This window comes from Aythya ferina (genome assembly GCF_964211825.1).
Source record: "Aythya ferina genome assembly, chromosome: 5".
NCBI lineage: Eukaryota > Metazoa > Chordata > Aves > Anseriformes > Anatidae > Aythya > Aythya ferina.
In genome coordinates, this window is record NC_140301.1 from 22,398,812 (window position 1) to 22,409,190 (window position 10,379).

The 10,379-nt window shown below is 34.3% G+C and overlaps 1 long non-coding RNA gene across 2 annotated transcripts in view; it reads right to left on the reverse strand.

Moving 5' to 3' along the window:
* LOC311437972 overlaps positions 1-10,379 on the reverse strand; it is a 112,012-nt gene that overhangs the window by 35,982 nt on the left and 65,651 nt on the right. For both annotated transcript variants that reach the window (XR_014693871.1, XR_014693872.1), the window contains exon 2: positions 8,164-8,327. This is a non-coding gene — a long non-coding RNA (uncharacterized lncRNA). The remainder of the gene's footprint in view (positions 1-8,163; positions 8,328-10,379) is intronic.

Here is a 10,379-nt window from a genome sequence, read left to right on the forward strand (position 1 = left end):
CCACTTGTTTTCCCATTATTGGCCACTTTAATCTACTTATGCCCTAGTTGTCTCATTTAAAGATCACTTTATAGTATTGGGTGATCTGCATTTGAGGTCTGTGTTCCACTATTGCCTGATGCAACAACACAACAGTTTATAAATTTCTGAACTTGATCTGAAAGCTGATTTAAAAATCTATATAGACAATCAAATTTCCTTGAAAATATATACACACAAGTCTGCTGTGAGGTGGCTAAAATGAAGCAAATTTAGTTTCAGGAGACAGGAAGAAAGCCAAGGCTGAAAAGTAAAGATCCAGAAGCAAATGGCCACTACCAGTGACCAAGTTCGAAACCCATCCCTCCCCAGAGAAAATTAGAAGAGTGCAAGGAAGACAGACTTTGGAAAACTAGAATGTTTGTGCTTTTCTTTCCAGCAGACTGCATTAAATATTCAGCAAAAGGCAGGGATCAGTTTACATTACTCTTCTTGTTTCTCGTGTATCGGCTGACAGGTGCTGTAAACATACATAGACAAACACGGTCCCTTTCTTGCAATGCTCCAATAACTGAGGGCAGAAATACGTTTTTCCTGCAGCAACAATATTTTGTTGCAGGCATAATACTTTAAGATCAAGGTTGCATTCACTGGTAGAACTGAAACACTGTTTTTGTCTTACTATGTAATACAATATTTAATTCTTAGGGACATAGAGTAGGATGGCATTCTGTAGTTAATTTGAAAGCACATTTGTGTGGTTTTATAGGGAATTCCATAAATAATCATTTCAGCAAAACTCCTCCCTGGTATTTAATAACAATTAAAAAAAAAATGAAAACGTGAACATCACAGGTCAACCTCTAGGTTTTACAGCTTGAGGAAAAGCACAGACCAGTGTGAAACAGTTGACCTTGGCTAAAAGATGGGAACTAGTATTTAAAACATTCACTCATTCATGTTTAAGAGATGTCATGGTAAATAAATAATGACTGTTTACACTTAGTCCTAAGTGTCTTCTTTTTCCACACTATAGGCAGCTATTTGGCTGAGATGGTATCATTCACTGATCTAATCGCTCTGTACCTTTTTTCTCACTTGAATTGTACTTTTGGCTGTCACTTGCTCTTTTGAACAAAGGTTTATGCTATTTAAAGATATCATAATAGCATTTCTTTTTTATTTTTTTTCTTTCTTTTTTTTTTTTTTTTTCTAAAATGATATTCAAATCAGTAACGATAAGGGCAATCTTCTCTCTGTACCTAGAAAAATGTACCATCTGCATTTGGCTTCTGATGTTCTGCTGTGAGCAAAATTTAAGCATAAGGAAGTACTTAGTACTCCCCTAAGTTAAACTGCAATTCTAAGTATTTTACAATCTTCATAACAGTCAGAGCCAGTAAAATCGACCCTGTATATTTTTATTTCATCTCTGTGGGATCATATGATATTTAATAATTGGTTCTGGCACCTCGTTGCAAATTATTATAACTTTGAGATTCAACAGTTTTATTGAACATATGGGCAACACAGTCTCAGAACATATATATGATACAGACTATCAAGGGGACCTTCTGTCATGTTTTGGTGAGCTTTAAAGGGTCAGGTAAATTTTGTTGGGTAGATTTGTACTGTGTATCCTCATTGTTTTGTGTTTATTTTAGTGAGCTACATTTTTTTTTTTTCTGTGTTAAAAATCTTTCCTTTAAAGGGTCACTACATCCTCAGCTGTATTTACTGATATTGACATGTGTACTATTATGTCAAGCTTCTAAGCAGTATTGAAAAGCAGTAGCTGAAATGGGCAGGAAAGACAATCTCCAGTCCTTGGTGCATGACTTTCCTATCACATGGTACCATATTGTATCAGTGTTTGTTTCAGTTAACACTATACAAAGTTGCTGAAAGCAGAAGACCTCATCATATCGATGAAAATGAACACACTTAAGACATTTCATTATTGATAGTGTACTTGATGGAAATTTAATAATAATATTCAAATGACCATTTAAGAAACATTTATGCTATGCAGCATATTTATAGTTGGAAAAGCCTACCTTCTTGCAACACAATTTCTTAAAGTAATGCTATTTTAGTGCTGTTCATGCTTCTGCATCCATATGTAGTCTGATTTTCATCTATGAGTCTTCATCATTTGCTATATTAAGCTATACATGAATAGAGGTGATTCTGCATCCCCTGAATACACAAATGTCCCATAGGTTTCAGTGGGAAATATGTGTGTGAAAGAAATAAGATCCACCCATTGTGGAGAATATATGCAATTAATTACATAACAAGTTATACTGAAAAATACATAGAGATGGCTTGGTGATATGTGTGTGAACATTTGTATCTTAAAACAGGAAGCCCATTTCAATAAACCATCAACTATAACTGGTTTGTTTTATTCTATTCTGTTAGAAAGCTCACCACTCCATCACAATATTTTATTCTCTATCTACTGCCTTTATCAATTTTATTAAGATAAAGTATTAGGAGTTTAATCAGCATTTACATATTTTTCAGTGCTTACTTTTACTATGCCACGATGTATTTTTATTCATGCTTTTTTTTTTTTTTTTAAATCATTCTCTAAAAACTCATTTGTAGAAATCATATAAGTAGGAAATACTATAAGAAAAGCATCTCATGTTTTTCATATCTTTTGCTTTTCATTGACACATCTTCATTTGACATTCACAGCTAAGGTTGGGAAATATTAGTCAGAACAGTCATCTGTGAAAATAAATTAGGTGAATACTGCTAATGAATTTCAATAGTAGTTTAAATGCATATGTATGCCCGATTGGTTGCATGGAAGATGTATAAAACTTATTGTACTGGGGCCCAGAATGCTTCTAGCCTTAGTCAGTAAAGCTAGACCATGAACTATTTTTTGATTACTTGCCTGGCATAATTTGAACCAGTAGGTGGAGTGCTTGCTAATAATAATTGCATGTACAGATCTTGTTAGTATACACTAAGGGCAAGACATTTTTCATGTTATAAACTGCTAAAATCATATTTGCTTTAGGTTTCTTGTATTGGTATAATTAGCAGGAAAAAGCATTAAAAGGGCAGAGTTAAAATATGCATAGACCTGTAGCTATCTTTCAGAAAACAGAAGCAAACACAGTTTGGAAAAGCCAAACATTACTCTGAAGAGGTCTTTTGGAAAAAATATTATGCATAACTTAACAACTAGAAAGCTGTTTTTTGTTATTGTTTTGGCTTATTTTTGTTGTCATTGTTGTTCTTGTTCTTTTTAATCAAGATACTTTTTCAGGCACATCTCAAATTCTAAAGATTAAAAACCTTCTGTGCTATAGTTTCACTGAAATCCAAATAGTGGATTTCACCATGACATGTATGACAGTCCTTATAATCTAGAGTTGGTTCTATAATGGAATGGAAGTTCACATCAGAGGTGTCTAACTACCACCTTATGAACTTCAGTTTTTCAAAAGTTCCCATTTTGGCGCAGCCTTTGGGCATATGAAATATACCAAAGATTTTGGTAGGAAAGCTCCCCAGAAGCCTGTAGTTTTGAGCACAATAAAAAAGTAAATAAATTTGAAACTGCCAAATGGAAAACATAATCAAGGTTTTTTTTTGTTTTTTTTTTTTTTTCTCATACATGAGTGGCCTTCTCACACATGAGTGGTTTTCAGGCAAAAGACTAATACCTATGTTTATTCACATTTTCAGTTTACTCTTCAATTCAAGATCTGTTACACCTGTAATGGAAAACTAAACAAAATGAAAATATACCCCTAAAACCAAACATGCAGTGAAACAAAATGTCCAAAACATTCCCACAGAAAACCTTCTACATATTCCGGCGAATTACTTCAGTCAAACACAAAACTGAACTCACATGTCCTAGTGAATGGGTGCTCTAACTTCTTACAGACTACATACATGTAAATCACCTGGATTTAAAACTTTCAATGATCACTTTTGAAAGAAAACTCTGCCCCCCTACCCTCTTTTCTCATTTTTTAAATTAAGGACTTCAGCATCTAATTGTAGGAAATGGTTTAGCTCTGGGAACTCGAGGGGGTGTTAGCTCCAGAGCAACCCACTCTGCAACACTAAGATTTGCAGTCCTAGAGAAAGGCAGTATTTGATGTGCACTTCACCTTTTCCGTTAACCAGTGACAGAGAACTTTAAGCACCTTTCTACTTATCTCATGAGCCATGGTGCATCCCATTGTTAGGTACAGAAATCTAGTAATGTGTACAAGATAACAATGCCCTTTTTTGAACCTAGGGCCAGATCCAAAATAAGGAACAAAACTTAAGGAACTTCTGGGAAGAAGGTATTGTTACTTATTGGTGTCTAATTGAAATCGGTTACTTGGTCTCACCTCTGGAGGATTCCTCATATTTTGCTTTCAAAATTCTTGAAGTGCTTATTCATACCTCTCTAGTGCTCAAAATTCCTTCATATTTTGATGAATATAGAGCTTCTGCCAAAATCAAGGACAGTGCCACAAATCAGACATTCCTTCTCCCAAGTGCCTGAAAATTACTCAATAGCTAATCCTCAAATTCTTGTAACATGTCCCCCCCAGAAAACAAAAATATGAGATCCTCACAAAAAGCAGTGTGTTTGTTACAGTCTTGTAAAATACAATTTAAAAATGGTGTCTCATTTTCATATAATCAACTTTCTTGTAAAATGACAGCAATTGATTTCTTTTCCTCTGTTGGCTATGGGTGACTAAACCTACATTTCCTTTTTTTTTTTCCAGGAGATGCCCTGTATGATAACTTGAGTGTAGGAAGGACACTTCCTATTCTTTTCACTGAAGCTTTGTTAGGAGAAAACAATAAGAAAGCACAGCAATAGGCAAGCTGTTGGAGTGTTAACTTCGGAGAAATATCTAATCCCTTTATTCAGATCTTATTTATGTATTCCATTGTAAATCTAAACAACCATAGAAACAACTTCAGCTTTTGTGTATTTGGAATTGCTAAAATTGCAAAGGAAAAATGTAAACAGAAAATGCAATAAATAAATAAATAAATAAATAAATAAATAATGTTCAAGTAGTTGCAATACCATAAAATATCTATTCTCCTTTATGGTTTACATAGGTAATGCATGTTTTTTGGTCATATGTGCAAAACTGGAACAAAAAAAAAAGCTTCAATTTTTCTGTGAATGGTACAAGTAAATAACCCAACTAAAACTTTCAATATGCCTAGACGACTTTATTTCAATTTATATTTGAGGGCCTTAAAACAGTGAAACCTGATAGTCCAAAATTCATTCTTAGTTTTGCATAGTCAGCCCTCACATAATTTTCAGATACCTTTTGGTATCTGCTCTAAAAGGACACAGAATCTGTGTTATTGGGTTTTCCAGCTTAGGACAGAAGACTGTGTAGTAGTACTAAATAATGAGTTTTCTCTTTTCTACCAAAACCAGACTTCTCAAATAGCTGAGTGTGAAAATCTTGAGATTGTCTTACCACAAATCATACCCTTTGTCCTACTACTTGTATGAATGTGCCTTCACTCTTGTTCTGTTCAAGCCCACTCTACAGGTTTTCCTGGCTCTATTACCTTACATTTCATCATCCACAGAATACATTTCTAGCAATGTGGTAAGAAGACTTGTTCTTACAGTCTGAGTCTTGAAAACAGCTATTTGAGTTTGCACCTCTGCCAAACATCTATGTTCAAATTATTTATTTTGCAAGACTGGCACCTAGCAGTGAAAGATACACTGGGATAGTTATTTTCTATAATAACATGAAGTACACTTACAGTTCATTATCATTTGATTAGACTTTATGATGATCAAACTTCATATTTTTACAGCTTTAATTATTTTTAAACAGTCATACACATGCTACTATTATATGCAATCCAACCTGTATGCATACATCATTAATTTCTAAGCATGATACAAAGTATAAAACATTTTATATTTTCCATACCGTATAGGCCTATTTTAACATGTTTACTGTTAAGTTAGAAAGTAAATAAATAAACTCAGATCAAACTCTAACCTTTTTCAGGCAATATGTGGTTATAAATGTATTTCATATGGATGTGACTTCTAGCATAAAATTTCAGGAGTGCTTATCGCCATGATGTCCCAATGTTTAGTTTTTAGATAACTTACTTTCCAGATCAGAAAAAAAAATAAAAATAATAATCTTTTGGGGAAAGGCATATTTCCCTTAATGTAAGTAATTAAATTAGAATAGGTTTACTTTCTTTTTTTTTTCTTTTTTCTTCCTTTTATTTAACAATTATGGCATGAGGAACCCATTTGTTTAGTTATTTAAAATCTAGACAAAGTATTATGCAAGACTAAAATGGCTGTAGCAGATCAATGCAGTATCATTATTACCTAGAAATTCCTAATATGCACATTAAGTGAAGCAGCAGCTTTCTTAGAAGAATCCTACCTTGGCTTACAACAATACAGAGACACAATCATGCAACTCTGTCACAAAGCGTCCAAAATAATTTTATTTAGCTAAGACTCATTACTACAATTCTTCACCCCACCTCCAGCCTAAGGACGCCAAGTGAGGAAAACTGGCATTCTAGTTTCCTACACAACAGTCATTATTCCATTTTTGAAGAGGTTGTGTCCATTTTGCATAGGTGCATATTTGAAAAAGAAGGCTGATTAATCCACAGAGTAATCACTTATAACTCCCTTACACCTTCCCTTGCCTGTGGCAACACTCAGCTGTCTGTATTCAGCTGCATGTTGGATTCTCCCAATGCTGTACTCCATGAATGATGAAAAGGTGACGATTGTCATACTACCTGGTTTTCTGGCTTTGGAACAAAGGCCTGTGCACCATAAATATCCCATGCATACCATGTAATATTTTAAAAGTGAAAAATTTCCTGACTTTTTCCCCATTCTAAGAATCAAAGCAATGGGGTCCTACTTACAGATTCCTCCATGTAAACTTACTGATCTCATTTACTCACTGAAATAATAAATCTTATTTTTTTAATGAAATGACAGGCACTGCCTGAGTGGTTTAGATCCTGCTAAAGTTGTAGGTCCAGGATGCTAAGCAAAGTTTTCAGGAAAGCACAACGCTTTAAATTTGCCATGGCTCCCAATGTCATGACCATTTCTACTTTTAGCATGATCCAAAAGACTTGTAGATATGTACCTGAGAGGCCTTTTCAGCTTTTACATACTCCTCAGTCCTCTACCCCTCCCCCCATTATTTATCTCTTTTTATTCTGCATGTGTCATTGCTTATGTACACACTTAACATATTTTTATTCCTCTCATTTGAAAAAAAATATTCTGAGTTCACTTGCTTTTTTGTCAGTTGTCATTCATTTTACCTTGTTTTGCTTGCTTCAGTATGTTACTTCCCCTTATATTGTGAACTATGTCATCTGTGCCAATGTACATCCCTTGATAGTGAGTATGCAGTAGACTTTACTGAGAAATAGAAAAGAGAAGTGTTAGCCACTGCTCTCACCAAGATTATATTCTCTCTTAATAGAAGCTGTTGATAGATCCTGCGAGGCTACAACACTTAGGGTGTTGACTTGTAGAATGAAATCCTCTACACACAAGCACAGCAAAATATTTTGGTGAAAAGTAATTATCAGAAATAGTGACACGAGTAAATTAGTTAACTACATTTCAGCAGGAAGCTTGAGTTACCCCTGCCCGTTCTTGTTCCAGACCCATCTAAAATCAGCAGTTCAGCTTAATGATGTCACAACATTTGCCAGGCTGTGGGCACTGAAGAGAAGACGTGAAAATACTCCCACTGAATCAGATCCCCTCCTCTCACTGAGCACAGTTAAACAGCCCATCTGTCTCACATTGGAACTGTTATCTTTGAAACATCATTCTATTATTACCACAGTGGTTCTAAAAAACTGTCCTTAATTTTAGACATCTTACAAGCAAGTTTTTAAATTTTCTAGATATTGTTAACCCAGATCTTAAAGACTGACATTGAACAATGCTAGGAAGCTCCTTTCAGTAGGATATGGCTCAAGTACAGCACATCACCATTCATTTACCAAGGGTAACCTTTTGTGAAACACAGATATCCTACATTAAAAACATTCACAACAAAGAATCCAACCCCTCCCTAATCTCTAATATTTTTGAAAGTGTGAATTGAAGAGGACTGAGAGACAGATGGGTCTGGATGATCAAGTTACCTGTTATAGCGGCACATCTGCCAGGGCAGTCAATCACTGTGATGTCTCTGACAGGTCGATGGAGACTGAGTACGAAAGGCTAATGCAGAGAGAAGCTGAGGAAGGGCTGCCCTCCTGCCTGTCTGTTGGGTTTGACTGGTCTGAAAGCTGCACTTGAATTTGCTCTGGTTTAAAAAAAAAAAAAAAAAAAAAAAAAAATCTCTGTAGCACACTGATTCTAGGAAGAGGGTTTTAATCACAATAAAAAAATTGCTAGTGCATTGAGCAAGTAACTGTGAAATAGATCCATTCTTGATTTTGTCTGGGGCTTGTTGTTGTTTTTTCAGGAATCAACCAAAAATGGAAAAAAGATGGATTAATATCAATATATTTTGGCAAAATTATTTCACAACAAAGACGATGAACCACTAGAATAGAAAGAAAGGTTAAGTCTGTCAAGTAACCAAACTAAATAAACTGTGGTACTGGAGTAGTTTATTTTTTCTGAATCTATGATTACATTAATTTGCATTAACCATGATGTCTTTCTTCTGTGTTTTCCAGCGTATTTATTTTCAGAGCTGCTGCTCTATATGCTAAGGTTAATTGTCCTGCAAAAAGCTTACACTAGGAAGCACTGAGTACCAGGAAGGTTTTTCACAGTTACAAACAACTTCTAGATTTTTGTTACATGTTGCATATGTGTTAAAATGAGTATAGTGCTAATTGGATTGCTATTTTACCACATTTGCACCAAAATGAATTTCTGCTTCTTGGACAACAGAGCTCAGCATAGTCTGACACAATACAAAAATTGTGTAAATATAAGACCAGAGGAAGTGCTCAAGGATACAGTAAAAAGCTTGACAAGTTCCAAAGGCTTTGACTGTTTAGGAAAGATTATTTGATCACATTCAATGAAGGTCACACAATTTTTACGGCAGGGAGAACAGATCAAAAGTTACATTCCAGAGACAATTTTTACAAATATAACGTTCATTTTATTTTCAAACATTTTCAAGCTCATCCACCAACAAACTATTGCTTGGAAGAAAAAAGCGGAATGTCAAAAAAAAGCCTCTAATATTTCCAAACTGCAAAACTGATAAGTACCTATGGAATACTAATTAAATATGTTTTTACTTATTATTAGTCTGGCACCCAGTTTTTAGTAATTTTCATCAGATTATTGCTATGATAACTATTTTCCCTGGAAATGTAGTTTCCTGGCACAAGCACAAATCTATTTTAGAATGTTTAGTTTGAGATCTCTGAAAATAAAATGAATATTATTTGTGGGCTTCCAATAGTTTTGGCAAATATATTTGATATTCTCTGGAGTGACAAAGGCAGACCCATCACCATGTTTCTGTAAACACTGGACTTAGTAACTATCAAAACTGTGTAAACTGAAAAATATGATATTTATGATATTTCATGATATTTATGATATTTTATTTTACCTTATTTTGTAAGGTAAAAACGTATGGGGCTGAAGTAGGATAAAACGTATGGGGCTGAAGTAGGATACAGGTGACTGGTTTTAGTTTTGTTGAACTTGGACAAGGTATTAAAGAAACATCTCTGAAGAAAACAGTACTCATAGTTGAGTTCTGTAGGTTTTAAACTCTGCTAACAATATACTTTTGCATATGTTTTCTTAATTAAAATATTCCTAATGAATTAAATGGAACTTAATTAATTGGAATTTAATTGGAATTAAATTCCATGGAACTAATACTGTCTGTAAAAATATCCACAAATCTGCTCATAGGTCTGGGCCTGTGGTTTCATCTCTGCTAAAAGAGATCATGACATGATCAAGAAAGATCAGTAGATTCAGCTATGACTGTGCAATACTAAGGTAGGGCAGTGATGAGTATCAGAGAAAAAAGGGTAAGAAAAATAATGCTTGTTTTTCCAAAACACAGCAGAAATCCATGTCTTGCTAAGACATTGTTCATATATAGTCATCTCGCTGAAAGAAAGATGGATTGAGAAAAATATATCAGGAGAAGACCTTTCTTTTTAAATGCATGTACTGTGCTTGTGATGGCAAGAAAAATCATGTCTTGTTTTACATTTGTTTTACATTTGATACTTTTAAATAAGGAAAGTCATATTTTTTGTATTGCCTTAATACATTACTTTTGCAGATGGGGACTTTTAAGAATGACTACCATAGATAGATTCCATTTCTCAAGTGCAGAGGTAATAGTCATTTACAAGTTTGAGAT